The following is a 22,891-nucleotide window of genomic DNA, read 5'->3' on the forward strand; positions in this document are numbered from 1 at the left end:
TCAGCCGCCAGCTTCTCTAGGAGAATGCTGTGGGAGACTGTGCCAAAGGCTTTGCTTAAGTCCAGGTAGACAACATCCACAGCCTTTCCCTCATCCACTAGGTGGGTCACCCTGTCATAGAAGGAAATCAGGTTGGTCAGGCAGGACCTGCCTTTCATGAATCCATGCTGGCTGGGCCTGATCCCCTGGTTGTCCTGCACATGCCTGGTGAGCACACTCAGGATGAACCACTCCATAACCTTTCCTGATACTGAGGTCAGGCTGACAGACCTGTAGTTCCCCAGATAATGGGGTGATGGTACCCGCCACTAGTATCTGGTCTCAATCCTTTTGACTTCTTTTTCTGCTTTTGGAATACTTAAAAGTATAGCCTCCAGAGAAGACAGTGAGACTGTTTACCTACTTCTGGCATGTTTACACTCTTCAGATGTTTTTTGTATTTTTAAATTTGGCTTATTGAGATAAATTTTGCATGCATCTTGACTTATGTTATAGAGTGTAAGTTAAGCATGTAAGCAGAATCTGAAAGTTTTCATCTACTATCAGCTGTCTATAAAATATTCTGTATTTAGTCAGAGCAAGCAAAACAATCCAGATTTTACAGTATTGCTGTAGCTTTGTAGAAACATTTACTCTAGTGATTCAAACACTGCAAGGTCTGAAATAAATGTGTTTGTAAGCGGTGTTATAATTGGGTTTCCTGAGACTTCAGAGATGCTAAAGAGTCTGAAAGATGATGTTTCTAGGCTCAAAATGCCATTTATAGTTACAGTCTTGGGCTTAGAGTTTACCTCCTTGTCTCGTGTGAACCACAGATGGTGCCAGCAAATCACAGATAACCATCTTGTGTCAGAGCTGGGATCATTATTAGTTGTTGTCAGGTGGCTTTCATCCCATCTCCCTGATAAGTGAAAGGGCATATCAGTGTGCTGTTCAGATAGCATTCTCTTAATGGAGATTGATAAAGGGACTGTGAATAGTGGATGTTGCTTTGGGCATTTAGTACCTATTTTGGAGCACACAGCCAGCATGGTAAACAGCTGACTGGCAGACCATCAAACTGTTGTAAGAGGACATTCCTAAAGCAAAATTCCACTTCCCTCCCGTATTGTGGAATTAAAGCTATACTATATCTAAAGACCATTTGGTATGTCAGTAAACGTACACCACTGTGATCGAAAGCCACAGACAAGCTTGGAACAACATTTTGCAGCATAAAAGGTGGCAAAGGAAAGCAGGCATAATGAATATTGAAAGCTCTGACTTCTGTAGCTGCTGGTGTGCTGTGAAAATAAGACTAATCTTCTCACCAAAGAAGCCAGAAGAACCAAATTCTACTATTTGAATTGATGGAAGATTTCATCACTACATTCAGTGGGAAGAAAGAATAATATTGCTGAGGGTTTGTGGTCTGTTTGAGTTTCTTTTTTTCTTTCAAAAGATGTTCAGTATTCCTCAGGTGCTATAATTAGACATGAGAAACATTCTGAGGAGAAATCTGAGCTTGCAGTGTGAAGTAGAAAAGTTATGAGTTGATGGTCTCTAATGTGATTTTGACAAGTTACTGCCTACTTTCTGCAGAGCATGAGGACATGTTAAAGTCCTTCTGTTGCAAGAAGGACAACTAAGTTTCTAGTTACATCTTCTTGAACATCAAAAAGATACTTTTTGACTTATCTGTGGATTTTGAGTGATGATACTGAATTAATGATGAATGAATGACTCCACATGCATTTTCTGTGGATATTGAATCCATGTTACCGGACTCATGACCCTCCCCTCTCTTTAGAAAACAGAGGCTCTATGCACTCTTAGTGCTATACATTGTTTAAAATCAAAGGTAGAAATTTGTCAGTCTGTTTGTTTAGTGTATCAAAAAATGCTTCATCAAATAGTCCTTTAACATGCTGTCACTTCAAATTATTGACAGACAACATGAAAGTGTGGGAGAGCAGTTTATTACCTAGTACCTTTGTTTGTTGGCAATGGCAGTGTTGATCCACCATAGAATATCAATTTTGAAACCTGAGCTTTTTGCAAAGTATAATCAATTTCAAAATGTTAGGTACTCAGCATTTCTCTAGGATGTGAAATCTTACTTTATTTTTTGATAGACTGTACTTTTACCTATTACTTATGAAATATAGAAATCAGTTCAATTTTCTGGGAATTTTGAAGACTGTGATAGCATAGGTAGAATTTTAAACCATACAGATCCAGAATGATAGCTATATATATGGCTTTGCAAATGCAAGCTTTGAATTTACAGCTTGTAATCAAATCTGATTGTACAGAACAACATTCCTTTCCAAATTTGGTTTCCATATAGTCATTGTTTTGTTGAAAGTGGACTGTGAATCTCCAGTCACTTACAGCAAACTGTGGCACTGTGCCCTAGTCCTCCATTGCAACACTAATCTTCACTCCATTTACTTGTGCCACTCCATTTACTTGTGCCACATTTAACACAGGCATAGTAGCTAGCTCAGCAGAACTGCTTTGCCCTAGCAGTTTACCCTTTCCTAAAATCACTGTGGTACCCAGGAATATGTTTTTTCCTCAAAAGCAACTAAAAATTTTTCTTTTCTTAGGGTAGATTTTTCGCTGATAATTTATCCCAGAAGTGGGGGAATAAGCAACCTAAAGGATAGGTAAGATTTTGGACTACAGTTTTCTATAGCTGTGAGGAAACACAGCTTTGAGATACTTATGAATGTTAAGAAAAGGTTTTTCAAAACACAAAATATGCAAAAATACACCCCCATGCTCTACAAAATTAACATATATCTACATTATTAGTTTGAAGGGGGTGATACATCAGGCTTGTGATGAAAAATTTTCTGTCTTGGAAACAGATATATTGCTTTCTCATTCTAAGACATTTTGAGAATTCATATGCTGCAGACCAGTGGCTGAATCAAACGGAAAGACACATGGCTCTGATCAGCCAAAATGAGGCTGTACTCATTAAATATTCAATCCTAAGTATGCTGTCCCTGAAAGCGAAATAATATAATACTGAAGCTGAATGTCTTCACCAGCTTTGCCATTTATGAGTGAGTATGGGTTGAGCCATAACAGTTCTTCTCATTGTTATGAAAGCTCAAAACATTTCTAATGAAATATTTTCCTTATGAAAATTGATGTTCCCTCAGTATCTTCTGTGGGGAAACAATCACTTCTGGCATATTTTTTCCATGGGTTAAATCTTAAATAAATCATATTTCAGAGTCTGTTTGGCAATTGGTCTCTGCCTGACTTTCGGGGTACCTGTTTGGAGCTATGTTTCTGGTTCATCATACCTTTTCTCCTAAACCTTTTCTGCAGGACTCACTGCATGGAGGTATTCTACCTCTTGTAATGCATAGTAGTTTCTGCTCATCTTTCTGATTCAGTTCCACCATGTAGAAAAGGAGTTGTTCTTTTATTTCCCAGCTAGAATAAAAATATCTTTTCAATTGGCCTAGCTGTTGTTGTCTTGTCCTTTGCAATGCATGAGAGATGGAGAGTACCTGAGACATTTACTAGGTTGAAAGCCATAGCCTGAACTGACTCCTTCCTGCCTGTTATCAGAGGTAGTTTCTGCCCAGACTCATGGGGCAAAGATTCATGCAAATTGCCTAATATCAGCATGCTTCTTTTAAAATCATAGTCTTACCACCTGATGTGGACAATTTGCAACAAGTGTAAAAATTACACTATCCTGTGAGAAATTAAGCAGGCTGTTCACCTCCAAGAGCCATTTTGATTAGGAGAATGAGCAGTAGACATGGAAATGACATCTATTTCTGTGGGAAATATTGAGGCTACCAGAGCAGTGGAAGACAGTTTTCGTGCTAAATGTTTAATTTTTAAGAGCCTGAGCCCTGCCTTGGCTGTGTAACTGTTGCTGGCTCTCCTTAGGTGGCTGTCAGGAGATAAGAAACTACCATAAGACTCTAAAATAGCAATGACATTGAAAGCAAAGGTGGCTTGTGAACCAGCCATGTCTGGTTAACAACCGTGTGACAGCTTATGGGAGTTGCCGTTCCAGTGGGGACCAGCTGTAGCTGCAAGGTGACTGTGACACCAATGACACAGACACCAAAAGCAAAGCACAGGTCAGAGAGCAAGAGAATGGTTAAAGAGTGAAGTGATGACGCATAACCTCCTGTCATTTGGAGAATGTTCTCCTAATGTGGCACTCTGACACGGCACTTATGCATGTAATATGCCACTGTCTCTAGTGTCAGATAGGGACAATGTGGTTATGATATAAAAGCTTTTAGTTTCTTGTTACAGAAGACCTGTCAGTGAAAGGATTATCTTAGACACCTGTAGTGTGCGCATTATATGCAGTGTGTAAAATCAGTTTCTGTTAAACAGTTGGTGAGCATTAATTCCACTGGGAGTAGACATGCTGTGAGGATGTGAGCACTAATGAAATAATTTTTCAAAGAATCCAGCTGTTTCATGTATTCTAAAATATCATTCTAGTAAAATATTTTCAACAAATTTTTTGGCTCGCAGTTGTGCGTATTCTAAAATATCATTCTAGTAAAATAGATATTTTCAACAAATTTTTTGGCTCGCAGTTGTGACGGTGCAAAAGACTGTTGATTTCGTTCTATGAAATATCTTGTGCTTCTAGAAACAGGTTATGGGGTTGTTCAGCTAACTGAGGGCTTTATCCAAAACCCGTCAAACACAGTATAATATTTCTCATTTACTTCACTGGGGGAAGGCTATAACTGTACTATTGTAGGACATAAAAGATTTATTATTAAAGTGTATATGAAGACAGTAAAATATTCTTTATAATTATCCCTTCATCTGTCTCATCTTTTCCTTTACAGAAGACAAGATTCCAATTCATGGATTTGGTAGATTAATTTCAACTGGGAAAGGAAATTACTTTCATAGTGATAGTAAAATATAGAAATAGAAGGGAAAATATCTATTGCAAATGATACAGAAAAGCATTTTAAGGTAACAAATGAAAAAACAAAATGCAGCTTTTCTGGATTAATCCTTTCAACTTCAGTTTTATTTTGCTGTGAGTGTTACAGAAGACTTTTTTTTAGTTTGGTATTTTATGGGTGTACCAAGGTGCTACTTCTCGGTGTTGGCAGGCCACCTGCCAATCCCACCTGGATCATTGTGAATCATGTGTTCCTTACAACTACATGTAGATATTATTTTCAAGCAGAAAATGTAAGAAGATTTTTAGTTCTTTGCCTGCAGTTCTGTGCTTACTGCTATAATATCAGGCAATTGTGGTTTCATTAACCGCTTCAGTTTCTTTCAGTCTTTCTGGCTAATTTTGGAGTGTGCTACTATCTTACCCTTCTTTCAGTTCACTTATTTTATAACACTCCAGTGAGATCCATCTAACTGTCAAATGGTTTCCTTGCCTTTCTTGTGCATGTGGAAGGCTCTCCCCTTGTAGATAAGAAATGAGCCATTTTCCAGAGGATCACTTACCACTCAACAGATGCTGCTTTCACGTTTATACCTGTATAAATGGATTCCAACTCTAAGTCCTTGAAATTTGGGTCAGAGGAGGCAGAGTCATAATGGGATCCCAATCCTTCATTTAATAGATAGAGGCATTTTATTTTTATTATTTTCTCGAGCTGCTTGTACTAGGGTAAAATCAAAAAATGATAACTCACTAGGAAAATAAATTTTGGATCAAGAATCTTCATTTACGTTGCAGGTTTTGTGGAATATGAGATGTATCCATTTCATACACAATTTTAATTCTATCAATTATCTCTCTCTCTTTTTTTTTTTTTTTTTTTTTTTTTATACTAATGGCCCCAGAATTGACGTTCAACAGAAGTTAACTTTTTTTATTTTTGGAAGTTGTTATAGATTAATTACACAGTAATTACACAGCATGTCTTGTTTAGAAGCATATTTGGAAAGGTAAATTCTTAGTCTCTTTAAGATTTAATTGCCGTTAGTATGAACTTCTTAATTCAGAGAGGAGAAAAAACATGTTGAGGAAGTTTAGAATGTCTTCATGCATTTCAGTTTCTTCTAAGAAGTGAAATATTTTCTCAGTCACCCCAGTGGACAACCTCAGTCATGTTTACACTGGGCACCACCAAATGCAATATATATCTGAGTTCCTGTACCATCAGCTTAAACGACAGTTTTTTAACGTGTTTGGATTGGAAAAAAACCAATGGAATGTGGCTAAGAGTTTGTGCATAAATATATATGTTCAGAAATATAAATTACATTTTGAAAAACATAGCTCAGATTTAGGGGTAAATGCTGCCCTCACTGAAAGCAATGGAAACTTTCATATAGATTTTGAAGGAAGTAGAACCAAGTCCATCTAAATTAAGATGTCAGATGCGTAATGAGCAGTTTTTACAATAGAATACGTAGGAGTCTGTAGGGGTAAGCAACACAAAAAAGTTAACTGATTTGCAATGGTAAACAAGTATGATTTTAATTATCAGTTTGTTGAGATCGTGGGTAGATTTTTTGGTCTTGCATTCCTCTTTTTCTCTTCAGGCATTAGCCAAATTTCAAAGACGCTATTGTTTAAATTTACTTGTGATTCAGTTACTGATGAAAGGAACACTGTATTTCTCTATTTCTGTGTTTATTTACACTCTGTAAAAGCGTATTTTCATCTTAGCTGTGGCATCCGTATCACTTAAATAGGAATTTCAGGGGCTGCCTAGAGGTGGAAAGAATAACAGCCAGTCATCATCCCATGTCCCTTCCACTTGCTCTGGCAGCTAAATAGCATGCTTAGTGCTGTGTTCTCATTGGCAGCTACAAAGAAAAAAACTCCCCCTCTCCCAAGCAACACCCCCTCCCCAACATGGTTTAATTGTTAATAGCAATTAAAATCTTTGCCTGGAAATTCCAGTGAGCTTCCTGAAATGCAGGTCTTACCCAGTTTCCTTATACAATATAATATAGTGACCAATTGCCAGATACTTCTCTCTCTTAAAAGATCTTGTCATTTATTCCATAACTTAAACAGAAGGGTAACTGTTTGGAAAATCTAGTTTCGGGTTTGTAGGCTAGTTCTTTTAGAAGCTTTGAATGATGGGTTTTATAGATATCTAGACTTCAGTGAAAGTACTAGGCAGTTTTCTTGAAGCTTGGTCTGAGCTGTAGATCAAGATTCTCTAAGGTTCTATAGTTCTATAGCTCAGACCCAGATTTATTTTAAGTGCAATTCAGGTAAGTACATCTTTGTTGATTCTTGCAACTTTTTAGCACATTAAATTTAGTATGACAGAACATTTTAAAATTTCACCTCTTTAACCTGAGGCCTGTTTGAAGGGAAGAGAATTATTTTCACTGCATAGGCTACTACAACATCTGCCATTCTATTTGAGAAAAAGAAGAGACATCTGTGCTATGGCTCTAAATAGACCTTGCTATTTACAAGCAAGTAGAATCCTGCTCCTGTCCAAGCATCTCTCCATGTGGAGTGACACCTAACTAAAAGGAAGCTCTTCACATACAATATACCTTCTAGTTTCATAGTAGTATTTTGCAGTAGCTGAAGTAGCTTGCAAGTAATTTTCTTAGTGCCTCTTCCTTTGTAGGAGGTTTTCTTTAATATATGGTGTACACTTCTGAGTGAGAAACATGTTTACACCCCCTGGGTAAAGGAATTAAATGTCTGTAAGATGTTGCCAAGACCTCACTACTATCCTGTTTTTGAAAGAGAAAACTGTGGCTAAATCTAATCTGCGGTCTTCCTGCAGACTGCAAGACATGGATAGATCCAATACCAGGAATTTACATTTAGATGTGCACTAAGGTAACTTTGGTTACAGCAGAAGACAGTTTGAGAAAAGTTTGAGGATTAAGGGATGACTTAGGTTTTTACTTGGATGCATTTAACTTCTGCTTTGTTTTCTATTGCCTTTCATTTTTTCCAAAAATACTAGTTCATTTGTACTGTTGTAGGTACTCCATGTATAAAGGAAATGGATTAATAACTTGAAAATTGTTCACACCAGGCAAATTCATGTACACAGTGTCATAAGGATGTGGGGTTTTTAAAAAAAAACAAACCCACACACATTTAGAAAAGAGGGAGTCATATTCTGCATTGATCGCATGCAAAAAGTAAAAATGTTAGTTTAAAATGACTTGATAATAAACTAATGCTGAGTACCTGAAAGAAAACTGTGATTTAACATGAAAGTTAAATAGGAAGGGAAAATCAGTTGGTATTGTTTCTAGTGTGGCATCTTTGCAAATTACCTACTCACCAATTAACTGCATCAAATCTACCTGAGAAAATGCTTGTCTCCCTTTAGCATTACTTGGATGGGGCTATAAATTTAGGCAATAGCTTGGAAACAAGCAAATATCCCTGTCCTACCCAGTTCCCTTGACTCAGTCCAGCACAAGAAGTACTCCTAAACTGCCAAGGACTTAATTCAGAAAGCTCAGAGAAGCACGATAACTTGAAAAGTACTTTTTAAAAAATATGTCTCCAGCAAAAATTTCCTGCTAATTTCAATTCAAATAGAAATTATGAATGCTTTAAGTATAATCCTACTTAGAGGCAGGGATAAAGTAAAATCCTCTCACGTCTCTATTTTTCCCTGTGATTCTGTTGTTCAAATTTTCATTTTTTGCAGTTCAAATTAATTTGAATTCAATTTGTATATTAAGAGCAAATAACCAAAACCTTAGATGATCATTTTACAGCTGCTCAAACTTGTTATTTTGTGCTGTTATTCAGCCAGGTCTTAGTGGAAAATGACATGAAGCACTAAACCAGTTCAAGTATACATTGTGCAAATTTAGGATTAATAGAGAAATATATTGATTTATTTTAAGAAAATATCAAAGAAAATATGTTTTGGTTTTCCTATTGGAGCATAAGACAAAAAATTCTGAATAGTCCTAGGACTGAGAAACAAATTGACAAAACAAATCTGTCAATGTCTTTTTTCAATTAGCAACACTGTAGAGTCACTACTAAAATAACACAAACAAAAACAAAACCAAAAAGCAGCATCCTAGGACCCTGCTGGCTTTCTGTCAGCAGTGTAGTGGCTTTGCTCCCTTCTGAACTGATGCTGCATTTAATTTTCTGCCACCAATGAAATAAAAAAAAAAAAGCTTAAGTAAGCCACAGGCAATCTGCAGCAAAGCTTTTCTGAGATTATAGTCTTTAAAAATTCTCAGTCAGGGAGTGCTTCATTAGGACAGAATAAATTAACACAACCAGTATTTATATAATGATTATAGATTGATGAGATTTGTGCTTGAAAGAGGAAGCAAGTTAAAACATGCAATTCACTGATGGCACAGTAAACTGCTAACAAACATCCATGTGTATGCTTATAGGGTATTCTGCTAAAGCCGCATGGTCCTTGCACACCCAGAAGACCATGGGAAACAATATTTCATGCACTCATACTAGCGCCATTCTATTGTATTCAGATCTTCCCACAGTCCATGAACAGAGGAAAAATCCTTAAAAGTTTCAGCGTATTTTTCCCCACTACCACTAGAGCAGTAAAAAATGTCCAAGGAAGACCTCTAAACATAAGGGTGGAAAAATCTTAGGAATAATACTGAAATAAATCTTCGGATGCATGACCTCTCTGAAAGCTTCAGCTTTTCTGATCCACTGGACACTGAACAGCTGTACTTTTCAGGGTAATTAGGCCATGAAGGCAAATTGTAGAGGCCTCTATGCTCTCTGACCCTTTGATTCATTTGCGATATCTTAAGTCTATCTGAGCCTGAAATTTTAGACCTGAGTATTTAATTGACTGAGTCATTTCACACTGGTTACTGCTTTATGCATGGGCAAGACAAGTTTAGTTCATGTATGTGAATATGAAATATCACCTCAGTGTGCTATCACTCACCACCTTTTAATTTGGCATATGACCTTTCTAATAATTTATAATTAGGAAATAGTATCCTAGATACCTGGAGTGATCAGGCTACTGAACAATGGATAAAAATTTGCTTGAGATTCTTTCTTTGGACTGCAAATGCTGCTTATCACATAATGACAATAAGTGGCTATGTCTCTCATTTGATCTAAATTGAGTCAGCTTGATATTATCTTGGACAATCAATTTGGTTGTGCTGTGGAAAGGTTCATCCTAATCTGCTTCTCTAACAATTGAGTTTTTCAGGGCTGAACAGAGACTGGTAGGATTGCTTCAGATTTTGAAAATGTATATTACATAAAGGTGAAATGTTATCACAAATTTCAAAAGGACCTAACCTGAATTTTTCTCTTGAATAGTCAATTGGCTATTGCAGGCAGGTATAAAGGGTAGTTGTCAATTTTTACACTGGAAGGTCAAATGCTAAAGCTTGTAATTGTTTGTGTATCAGCACTGGTAATATTTGAAATTTTATGAAGTCATTGAAATTTCAGGGAACAGTATGAATAAACTTTGTGAGTCAGTACCAATTGCGCATAAGTTGGCCAAAAATTTGTTCAAACATATTTCATTTCCCTAGCATATTGAACTCACTTCTATTTAAACAAAGGGAACTCAAGGGATGGATAAACTGAGATTTGCTGTATTTGTGGGCCTCATGCTCTATTCATTAAGATAAGCAATGGAATTGGTATTCAACTTCTAAAGGCAAGTCCCCTCACTTAAAATCATGTAGTACTGGCATAACATCTTTGTCCTTAACAGTCAGTCTGTCCTTCACTGACATGGATAATAAGTCAAGGCCAGTGATCATACTACAGTAATTAGTGTGAAGGAGACAAAAATAACAGGACATGTTCAGTATATGACATTTGAGACTTTTGAAAAGCCACTTGTTTTACTTCACACTTCACAGCCTGTAACTTATTTAAGAACTGTCTTCTGGGATGTCTTCTCTGCTTTCTCACAATCTGAAAGTGAACACTCTCTTCTGAGGACAGTCATTGCTCACGTCCTCTACGTTCCTGTCTGAAATAAAGTAATGTCCTGCCTTGTAAACAATCTGTACAAATGAATTGTTCTCATGGGAAAAAGTCAAACTGGGAATCTTTGTGACAACCAGACCACTGGAGGTTGTGGGAAATCTAGCTTTTAATATGTTACTAAAGTTTTAGAGCTAGCCCCTTGCTGCTGTAGGGTTGACATACCACTACTGAATCCCAGGGAACAGAAGTGATTGACATAGCTAAAATTCTTACTTTTAATTTTCCTTAGAGTGTAACATCCTGCTTTAATCAGCTTTTTGCTTATGGTGCATCTTCTAGACCAGTAGAAGAACTTCTATTTTGCCATTTGCTGTTGTATAGAATCTGTATCTTTTGAAGCATTTTCCTATTTCTACTTATTATAGCCCCTACATTTTCCTTCATATAGTGTCAAAACCAGCTGCCTGTCTGTTGGAGCTCCTTGCATGAAACTTGTTCTTTATGGAGAGAGGAGAGAAATGTGGGAACATAAAATATCTTGCCTTTCATCAAGACATCTCTTTGCCTTCTGCATTTAACACCAAATACAGTCACATGTCAGGCCTAGCACGCCCGTTCTAGGTGCCTTACATAGCCCAGGAATGGGTTGGTCTAGAAATTTTGATTGATTTTTGTTGTCTTGTGAAGTGACTGTTTTTCAAGGGTCTTTTTCGTTTTATCAGTAGGGATTCTAGTAATCAGTTGTGACACAACATTTCAGAAAGGTTTTCAGACTCTTCCCGGTTTTCAAACTCCCCCACACTTCCTGACTCTCCCAATTTTCTTGTGTGGTTCACTTGTGTGGTCTTCTAAAGGTGAAGTGATGACTGTGTTTAACAACAATCATCACTGCATTTTCCGTAGTTTTGCTCTATTCCATATTGCTTAGCAGAAGAAATATCTGCTCAGAGTACACTAATGTTTTGATAGACTACAAAGGCAGTAAATGTCTTTATTAAGGGCAAAATATCTCTGATTCCCATTACCTACTTAAAATGGAATGTAGCACACCAAAGAAGTGGCATCTAGTTTTATCTAGATGTTAGAGAATGTGTGGCACATCTCATCCTTCACTCCATTGCATCAGATTTATATGTGTAACCCTGAATAGAAGAAGACTTATTTTGACAAAAAAAAAATTGTATAGCTTTTCTGGTATTTGTTCTATTTTCTGTTGAATTTTAGATTTCTCTTCAAGTTCTTTTCACTCACTGTTTTCATTGTAACACTTGAGTTTACAATTTGGACAGTCAGGTTTACTTTGAAGGCTGAAATTCAATAAAATGGAGAAAATTAAACTCCTGGAGAAAACTAATCTTCTAAGAAATGCCCCAGAAAGTTCAGAGGTTAGTGGATGTATGCTGAATGTTGTATTTATGTAGTTCAGAGTGGCTGCCAGAAGGTGAGTGAAAATGAACACACGTGAAAAAGAATGGAGAGAAATCTAAACCCTTTGCGGGAGGGAGTGACTTTTAAAACTGATAACAGAAATACAACCAAGTTCTAGTTCATTACCCTACTTTTCTGGACACCTGAAAATAAAGGCCCAGTCACTTCCCAGGATTCAAGTAGGCTGAGCTTTCTTTCGGGTCGACTGTTTCTTGTCAGGAAAGGTAGGGGAGGGGGGGTGGGAGGGATCAGAATAAAATAAAATTACAGTATCTGATTGTAAGCTTCAATTTCTTTGGGTTTTTTTCCCCATCTTTTCCTTATAATCTTATTCTTTCTCTTGTATATCCTTCCCCAAAAACTACCTGCTTAATAACTGTTGCCTTGAAAACTTTAAGTTAAAAAAAAGTTTATTGGATATGCCTTATTTCACACAACTCAGTTATCTGAGGAACATTTTTATAGATATGAAGTTCTAAGGTAGCACAATCTAGCATAGAAAAGAAAGAAATTGACAAATAATTTAACAGTACAAGTTAGGCTTTTACAGTGAAACTCTGGGTATGTCAATATAGTATAAACATTGCTTCCATAAATTATACTAAAGTAACACAATGAATAAATGAAATACTCTTTTCCCCACAAGAATAAGATATTAGAAAAGATCTGGTCTTTGCTATAAATAATTATGAAAGTTTGCTATAACTAATTATAGAAATGCCCTTAACTATATTATTGCAGGTGACAATGATAAACTCTGGTGTGTTTTAGAAACTGAAGTCTAGGGTAATATAGTTACATGAATGCAATGGAAATCTATCTACATCTAGGAAATCTAAGTAAAATGATTTAGTTTCCATCTTAAAAAGGGATTATAACACCAGCAGAAAAAACCCTTCTTAGATACAGATGCTACCTACAACAAGGCAACAGGGAAAAACAAATTTTATTTGTCTAGTGGACTAGAAGACTTCATTCAAAGCCCGTGGAAGGTAAATAAAACATTTCACTGGAATGTATTGACTTTGGATCAGGCCCATTATAAACTACTTCTCTTTGTCCTTCAGTATGAATGCTGACTTTTTTTTATATACTACTGGAGAACGCACAATTTTTTGTGGTTGTAAATTCTCTGACAAAAATACTCAGAAACTCATGATTGCAGGCACAGTGTGATGGATGCTGCAAACGGCTAGTTTTGTGCTTAATGTTAAGCAAAATCATGTGCTAAATACATTCACACTGCTTAGAACATGTGGGTTTTTGGAACTATATTACTGTTGCATCATGCTCAAGTATATCATGTGATGGCAGAGCCTCAAGGCTACAGAGTCACAGTGGGTGCATCCTCCTTTTTGTTTTAGGTAGCAGTAATCATTTCTTGTGTAGACCTGCCAGTCTGTAGCCAGTTTAAATTTTAGTGAATTGAACTGGTGGGTTTACGGTATGAGAGTGCCAAACAAGGCAAATACAGAGAATGAGTCCATCCCTATCACTGACTTTCAGCTGCTATGGTATTTGCTCTGTATATAGGGGTGCGCAGCCAGATTTTTGATGTTTAAAAGATATTTCTTTTTTTGTACCTGTTGGATGATTTCCATTTTAAAGGAATATCCATCAGTTGTGTATCTTTGCAGTTGGCATGACTATGTACTACAGACAAAGTTTGAAATCTACTTAATGATATTCTGCCAGTACTTCCAGATCAGGTCAAAATTCCTCCTTCATAGTTCATACTACTTATCAAAAAATAATCTTATCATATGATTTCTAAAGGTTACAGGGAATAGTTGAGCTCTGAGCAACCTGATCTAGTTAGTGGTGTCCCTGCTCACTGCAGGGGGGTTGGACTAGATGACCTCTAGGGGTGCCTTCCAACCCAAAATATCCTATGATTCTATGATTTTATGAAGCAATGCTAACTTTCAACACATTGGATTCTATAAAGAATGTTGTGTATAACTGACACACAATATGGAAAAAATGTGTAAGTGGAAAAATAAGTAAGTATAAACCTTCATTATCTCAAATTACATTAGCTGTTCATTTACAGTTTAGTTAGCCAAGAACACTTTCTCAGAAAGTAATGACTTGATTTTTCAGTTCCAGCCAAACTCTTTGTTGTATAAGAATAGTAGCAGAGGAAAAGGGGATTTAACAAAGATATTTGTAATTCCATCAGCTGAACAAGCATTAACATTTTTGTTTTCCTCACACTTTAGATACTTTTCTATGACATGCTTGAAAGACATGGTTCTGCTCCAAAAATTACATCCTTGTGAACATTGCTAGACCAAATTGCAAGCATTCACAAACACATGACAAAACATGTCCTTGTCTCTTAGTCCTCTGGACTAGGTTCATGATGCACTTGTGTATGCTGATTGTGTTGCCAGCTGCCTGCATTTTGGTTAAAAGATGAGAGGGATGGAAGAATGACATGACTGGGAAAGGCAGCAGCAGGGATTAATATGTCAGAAATATTTCTGAGTCCTGATTCTGGCTGGCTGTGAGTGACCTTTAGAAAAGAAAAGGGCAAGTAAGGGGTCAGGGAACAGGTTCTGCAAGTCTAGATGTGGGACAGTAGTTGGCTACTGTCCAGATGAATATAGCTATTGATATAGCTTTTTTTTTTTTTACATTTACGCTTTTAAGCATTTGTCAGTAACATAGTATTCATGATAAGGTATCTGTTCTACTATTACATGTAGTCTAGAATGTCATTCATATTTGTCTAAATACAATTTATCTGATAAAAATTAACAATTTATGGTGTGTCTTTAAAAATGGAGATTAGAAAAAAGCTGGATGTTTATATAATTTTCAGTGGAGATATAGAAAAGATGGGCAAAATACGAAAAAAGCAAAAGGAAAAGATTACATAAAATACATGTCAGGAAATTTAAAGAACTGCATGAAACATTCCAGACTGTTACAGATAGCTCAGGAAAGTCAGAGGGAGATTCCAGTAGACTGAAGAAGGACAAACAGTACATTCTGAGAAGAGAAGAATTATCCTGGGAATTACAATCCAATTAGCTTAGTTGTCCAGAAATATACTGGAAAGATATGAATCAGTTTACAAGCATTTAGGGAATAATAAAGGCATAAAAGATAGTCAACATACTTGCATAAAAGAAAAAAATCGTATCCAGTGCTTTTCTTAGGCAGCATATCTACCAAAGAGGGTAAGAGAAAGTCTGCTTTGATTTCAGTAAGGCTTTTAACAGTTCTATGTGACATTTTCCTGATAAACTAAGGAGATAAGGCTTCATGAAATTACAATAAGGCAGAACTATACCTGTTTGTAAAACAGCACTTAAGCAAATTTTTAATAATTTCCTGTCAGGCTGGGGGACACCTCAGGTTTATGGGGGTATATAAAAGATTTGGGGACAGTCTGGCCAATTGGAAGACAATCTGGTCTTTTCCAGGTCTTGATCACATTGTTACTAGCTGTTGTAATGACAGAGTGCATTTATGATCTATGAGCAATAATGAGCTATGCAGATTCACAAACACAGTGTAAGTCAGAGATTGATGACAAATTACTCTAAAATCAGGTAGATTAAATGCATAAAAGATAAGCTGCATATACATAGTGTACAATATTGTAATTAGGAAGCACCCTTGCAAAATTAAAAATAACTGCCCAGGTAGGGGTGCTGTAAGAAAGAACCTGTAGGCTGTAGTGGATTATGAAACAAATATGAGTAAAGATGTAAAGTCTTAGTTAAAAAAAAATAAAAAAGACACTCCCTATGTATTAATGGTATTGCTACACGGAAGACATGAAGGGTTACAACACTTTGTTCTGGCAATGCCTTGGGTAAGTAGAACGTCCAACTTAAGACATTGTATAAAGAGCTGGACATCAACGAGATGTTAGAGTGATTGTGTCAGAAGAGATTTGAAATATGAATTTTTGAAGGAATTGAGTTTTTCTAGCCCAGGCAAGAGAAAGTAAAGGGCATAAGTCTGTGACCCTAATGGCTGGGGAACTAGAGAAATAAAATTACTATGGTTAGGTCTCCATTACCCAGGATGGTTAGGGATGTAGATATCTTAAAGAGCAGAAATATCTGGGTAATATGAATACCATGTGATATACACAGAGCACCCACATTCAGTTCTGCAAGCCCTTCTCGGTTGCTTTAATGCAGATCCCAGCACTCTAGCTCTGGTGGGGCATATTGGCGCAAATGAAAGGCAATAAAATTGCAGAACCCATCCAAGTGCCATTCACTATGTTGTGTTTAATCAGACTTTTGTAAACTAGAGCAGTGGGGAGCACTGAAGAGAGAGTCCCAGATCTTCCAGACTTCTTGTCTTGGGTGTTCCTTAGAAGTCACTAAAGTTCTGAGTTTATTCTGCAGGTAGTTTAGCTGTGTTCACATGTCAGGACTCACAGACTAGTAAACCCTGTATATCCTAAACTGACACTTCATTAGTCTGGCTTTGGGATGATTGTCAGCTAAATACCCTAAAGTTGACTGAAAATGTCTGTTATCTACATGTTCTTTGCCCTTGTTGCCTACCCCAGGTTGCCAGACCATTTGTCCCCTGAACCTATAACTTTGTCACTACAAATAAAATTCTTAGTGTGAACATGATTAGTATGATAGGAAAAGATCTTTATCTCAATATCTTATCAGAGTAACTGTTTGAAAAAGAAACACTACCAGTATAAGCATCTTTATGTCACACGTTCCTGCACTTTTTCTTGTTGTATCAGCATGATACACCAGCAGTTTGTGTTCCTTGTTCCCAAATATAGACATTTTCTATTTGGCTGTATGAAAAGAACTGTTGTTTGACAGAGTTTATCAACAAAAAATCTGCTTTATTATTAGTAAGAAATTTAGCAACAGTCCCAAGACAATATATGTCTAAATCCCAACAGAAACACTGTCAATAGTGAATTGTTCTTCATTAACAATGAAGTTAAATTAATGCCATATGTACCATCTCTATATTATACAGCACTTGTTATTTTATTAGACTGTTTTGTAATATTAATTTGTACAGCTTTAAGAATTTAAAATATCGGCACCAAGAGTTTTAAGCATATTCTGTCAACACCTTTATCAGTCAAACCATAGATTTGTCAGACTAACTTGCTTTCTTCTGTTTAAGGAATTGCAGCAGGCAAAACAGCCTCTAACTGCACTGTCGGCAATATTTAGTATGGTAGACAAGATAGCAGTATATGCAAGCTTTTTTCTGAGAGGGGAGAAGGGAAAGATGCACAACAGTGGAGAACTCCAGAGAAGTATAATAGTGAGAAACAATACAACAGACTTCTAGTTTAATTGTTGAGGCTTTAATGGAGGAGATCTGAGGATCCCTAACTTGTGCTTGAAATTAGGGTTCTCACTCCCAATGAAAGCCCTCTGCCACAATACAGACAAGACAGTTCTAGTTCTTAATTTCTGGTTCATTTCTAGATCTTTATTTTCTTCTATTCCCAGGTCACCATTTTTCCAATTATCTTATGCCTTACAAATGCATACCTTCTGTTTTTTCCTTTTTTTTTTTTTTTTTCTTTATTTGATCTAATCCAACTCTTTTTCACCATGTCCTACCAGGCATGAAGAATCTCAGTCTTTATAATTTTTTGCACATATGATAATAAATATTTGCCCTTTGATAACATTGGTGTCTATTTCTCTATACAGAGTTAACTATCCCAGCTCTGTGTAACATGTGAGTAGGAGGACAAAAATGTTGCTCAGTATTATACACAACAATTGAATGGGAATCCCGTGAATCCTTTGGGTTTGTCCATAACCCTGCAGAGTCTAAATTTATTTCACTCTGCACATGGCTTCTTCATTTTTTCCTTTGCCCAGATTTCCTATGTGAGTAGCGTTTCTGTTCTACTGGACATAGTAGCTTTGAAGACCAAGATTGAAAATCTGAAATATTCCTTACAATGAGACTACAGTACTCCAAGCAGAGATATGCAGAGAAGTACTGGACTAATTTCTTGAACTTCATGAACTTCACTTTGATTGTCTGGTAGTTTTCCACTTAAAAGGTCCTCTTCAGCACCAAAATTGGGAGCTAGATGACAAAACCTTGACAGCATGCCTATGTTGTGTGGGGTGAATGGCAGCATTTATGTGTGGTTTTGACATAATGAAATGAAAAATTATTCACCAGATTCTTCTCATGCCCAAAAAGAAATGTTAGACTTCATACTGAGAAATACTTTTCTCCAGGTTTTTCTACCTGAGGCCACTGAATGATCTGTAATTTTATAGCACTCAGCATTTCTTCTTATTATAATTTCAAGGGTCTTCTCAATGCAGACAGTTTTTCAAGGCAGATACGTGAAATAAAAATATGGTGCTTAAGAGCTATTTGACAATTACCCAAAATAAGACGGAATGTTGTTCATAGGCTGCCTTTTCTTGTCCATATTTTAGACTCTGCTCCACTAACTGTGCTATGAAACAGCATCAAAGAACACAAAGTGCATAAATCAGAACTTGGAAAAACTTAAATAAGGATGGATTTAACGTTTAATCAGTCCCCCAGTAATCCACCACTGCTTATGGATCTACAGTCAGAGAAAGATCTATTTTATCTTTCTGCTAATGCAGATTAGTCCTTTCTAAGCTCTTTCAAGCATTTTGATCAGTACTGTGCTCTAGGGCTTTCAGCCTATGCCTTATTTTGCCATTACAGATTAAAACATTTCTGACTCTGAATCTGCTCCAGATCCATATATCCAGGAGGCCTCCATATTTCATTTATTTCATTCTTTGTTCCAATGATATGAACCATAGTCATTAAACTGTGAGTACTATACTACTGATCCAAGTCTAGCCGTAAAGAGAATCAGAGAGTCTTTTTGGCATAAGTGCTCTCTTAAAAGGACTAAAAAGACTATTTCACTGCTATGAACTTTCAGCTGGCCACTCTGCACAGCACTGACAGTCCTGAAATCCCTTAGTAATGTAAGGTCTATTAGGGAATGTCTTAAAGCTTTCTATGATTTTGGTTTGGCTTATGTACATATTTTCAAATACAGCTTTGTTGATTTGCCAGCTCTGGAGTTTTACTTCTGTCCAGCATTGATAGAGAAGTGTGTCCTAGATTTGTGGAATCTACTTTATGAATGAGAGCTCTGAATAATTCAAGGCCTGACCTGAACATCTCTAACTTTGGATGTTTAAAACTGAGAGTCAGTGTGGACTAGCAATATTGCTAGCTAGTTGATGAATTTAAACTTTCAAAAGTTTATTTTCTGATTTTATCAATATATATGCTTCAAAAACTGAGGCAATTTATTCATATACACTCAAAAATTTCGCTGTGAAAACGTCAGTCTTTCCATTTATCTTAATTTTAAAGAAAAACAAACTTAATGGATATCATGTATTCCTATTGAGGGCTGGAACACCTCTCCTATGAAGAAAGGCTGAGATAATTGCAGTTGTTCAGCCTGGAGAAGAGAAGGCTCTGGGGACACCTTATTGCAGCCTTTCAATATATGAAAAAGGCATATGAGAAAGATGGGGAGAGACTTTTTACTAAGATCTGTAGTGACAGGACAAGAGGCAGTGATTTTAAATTGAAAGAGGGTAGGTGAAGATTGGACATAAGGGGAAACATTTTTTATGATGAGGGTGGTGAGACACTGGAACAGGTTTCTCAGAGAAGTTGTGGATGCCTCATCCCTGGAAGTGTTCAAGATCAGGTTGGATGGGGCTTTTAGTGACCTGATCTCGTGAAAAATGTCCCTGCCCATGGCAGGGGGGTGGAACAGATGATCTTTTAAGGTCCCTTCCAACCCAAACTATTCTAATTTTGTGATTCTATGATTCTATCCCCTAGCAAGCTATGAAATTCTCATTTCAACTGTCTACTGCATATTATTGAAGTATTTTTTATTAATAACCATTACATTTATCTAGATATAAGAAAATCAACTTTTACACAATAAAGCTACTACTGAAACAGCAAATAATAGGAAATGATTGCATGTGTTCCCAGAAGATCATTCTATAATATTTAGTGTTGTAACTATTTAAAACACTTCCATGTTGTTTATATTCCTTCAGGATTGCATTCTATGAGTATGATATCCTAATTTTTTCTGGGAAAAAGTTGTGAGTTCATAGATGGTATTTATATCCAGGAGGCATTTTGAAGTTTAAAAAGCCCAGTATCTAAATCTTTAGTCTCATTGAAGAAACTTCAGGCATTAGCATCTGGCAAACTGGTAGCTAGGGTTCTTTAGAACCTTTTTTGTCTTTTGGCCAGGTGAGTCTACCTGCCAATGGGTCTGACATTAGTCTTTGCTTGGAAACTGATTCTGTCTAGGACTGGTGCCCTTCACTGTGTGTCTTTGCTAATAGTGCTGTTCTATTTGCATTTAGCAGATGGAGGGGAATCAACTAAAGCTACATGTGTCAGAACTCTGCAGTAGAGAGTTCTCCTTCAGTGGCAATGGAAGACCAGCTCCTGGCTTTCCTGGAAGCTGGAATTCTGTCTGAACATAGTGAGACTCCCAAGTGCATAACTGTCAGTGAGACTAAGCAAGAGAATGAGAATAATACTCTCATTTTTCTATTAAGCTCCTTTAGGTTAGTGTAAGTTCTCAGGAACATTATTTTCAAGGTTCTCTTTTCAAAAATAGAGAATAGGATTCTACCACATATCCTCTAAACTTGCCACTTCTACCATTTTGCAATACAGTGTTTGATCATCCTCTTGCTTTTGAAAGCAGTATGCTATTAAGATATGAGAAATCCCAATCTACCGAATCAGTGTTAGTATGACAATTTTGACATTAACTTCAGAGAAGAGATTTGCTGGACTGGACATGAATGCTTTACAGAAGCCTTAGCCAGAACTGCTGGCATCAGTTAATTTATACTGACAGGAGATTAGGAATTTTAGACTGTGAGTGAATTTCATTTTGTTTGCTTCTTAGTCAGATTGTAGTAATTGGGGTCAACAGCACTGCTTTCTTACAAGCTGTCAGCACAATTACCTAGCATTTGGTATTCTGAGCAGTGGAGTAACAGACATTGTACATTTTTGTAGTACCGTGTAAATAAAAAACCATGTTTTCAAAGACTGTGATTGCAAATACATATGTGACATAGCACTTCTTACTCAAATCCGGTATTTTCCTTATGTGGTACTGTTTAGAAAACAAGCCTAACATTTAAAATAAACAGTGTCTTGCTGAACTAGTATGCATGCTGTGTCTGTGCTGCAGAACATAGCAGTACTTGACATATGAGGCAGAAACATGTTACAACAGTTTAACTATTTAGAAAGGTTTGCTTTGCTTACTAACATCATCAAAATAACAAAAGCCGCATCTGACATGATGTTCATATGATTTTGCTAAAGAAACCAGGTAAAACTTAGGTTTGCTGCTGGTCTACTCATTCACTGAGGACTTACTCAATAAAGCCTGACAACTTTCAATAAAGGGCCTCTAACAAATAGTAGCTTAACCTCCCTTTCTGAAAATGCTGGGAATTTGAAAGACTGTCTTGGTGGTCAATCAACTACAAACCCTCAATCAAAAATAATTAATGAAATCTTTTAAAATGTTAACTTTATAAAAAAAAAAAAATGCAATAGTGTGCTATCCCTTTTCCTAAAGGAAGTTCACCCTCTGAATTCTTGATTGTGCAGGTACTTGGGCAGCTGTCTGCTCCCCTCCTCCTCTTCTAGTAAGGCTCCAGTTCATTACAAAATGTGGGTATCGAATCCCAGGGCTCCATTATCTACAGTGCAAACAAGCTGCATCTGACGCAGTGCTATGGACTGTCTTGTGCAGGTGCTTCTCTTCTTCTGTGATTTTGGTCTTACAGAATGAATCCCAAGGCTGTGATGCAATGTCCTAGTTCCCTTGACAGAGTAGTTAGTTTGCCCAAACCTTTATGCACCCTTTCAACAATATAATCTTCTCCATGTTATTGCCCGTGGTTGTTTTAAACAAAGGGCCACAACTATGACAGAACATGAAATTAAAATGAAACATTTTCTACATTTGCTTCTTGAATGTTTTAGTTACAGCTCTCTCAGCCATGGGCCAAACAATTTTTCCATCAGTCTAGAGCTTTCTGGTCCAGGACTTCTCATTTTTTTCAGACCTCAGGCCCACTCTTATCCTGCAGCCCTGAAAAGCATGTTCAAGCATGACAGGACTTCTTTGGACTTCAGAAATCTTGAAGTCTTTATAGAAGTTTATAGGATATCCATATGTTAAAAAATTAAGCATAGTCTGAGAATGTTCTGAGGCATTAGTTCTGAACTGCCCACCCAGACAAATTACTATAATGACCCTTGGTATAGTTGTGGTTGGAGCCACTTAATTCTTTTTAATAATTCCTGTTTGAGCTTCAGGAGCTAACAAGGGCTATGGATCATCCCAAACAAGCACTTTGCTTACACCGCCTGTTTTGGAGGCTAAAGGATTTAATATAGAAGTGTTCTCTTGTCAACTTGTTTTAGCATTAGATAACAATCCTGACTACATTTAAGATAATGCTGTAGACGCAGCATTAATGTGATGGCCACGTAGCCAAAAATGTAGAGAACCCAGTACCTCCT

The sequence above is a fragment of the Egretta garzetta genome, unplaced genomic scaffold, assembly GCF_000687185.1.
Source record: "Egretta garzetta isolate BGI_Z169 unplaced genomic scaffold, ASM68718v1 scaffold724, whole genome shotgun sequence".
Lineage (NCBI taxonomy): Eukaryota > Metazoa > Chordata > Aves > Pelecaniformes > Ardeidae > Egretta > Egretta garzetta.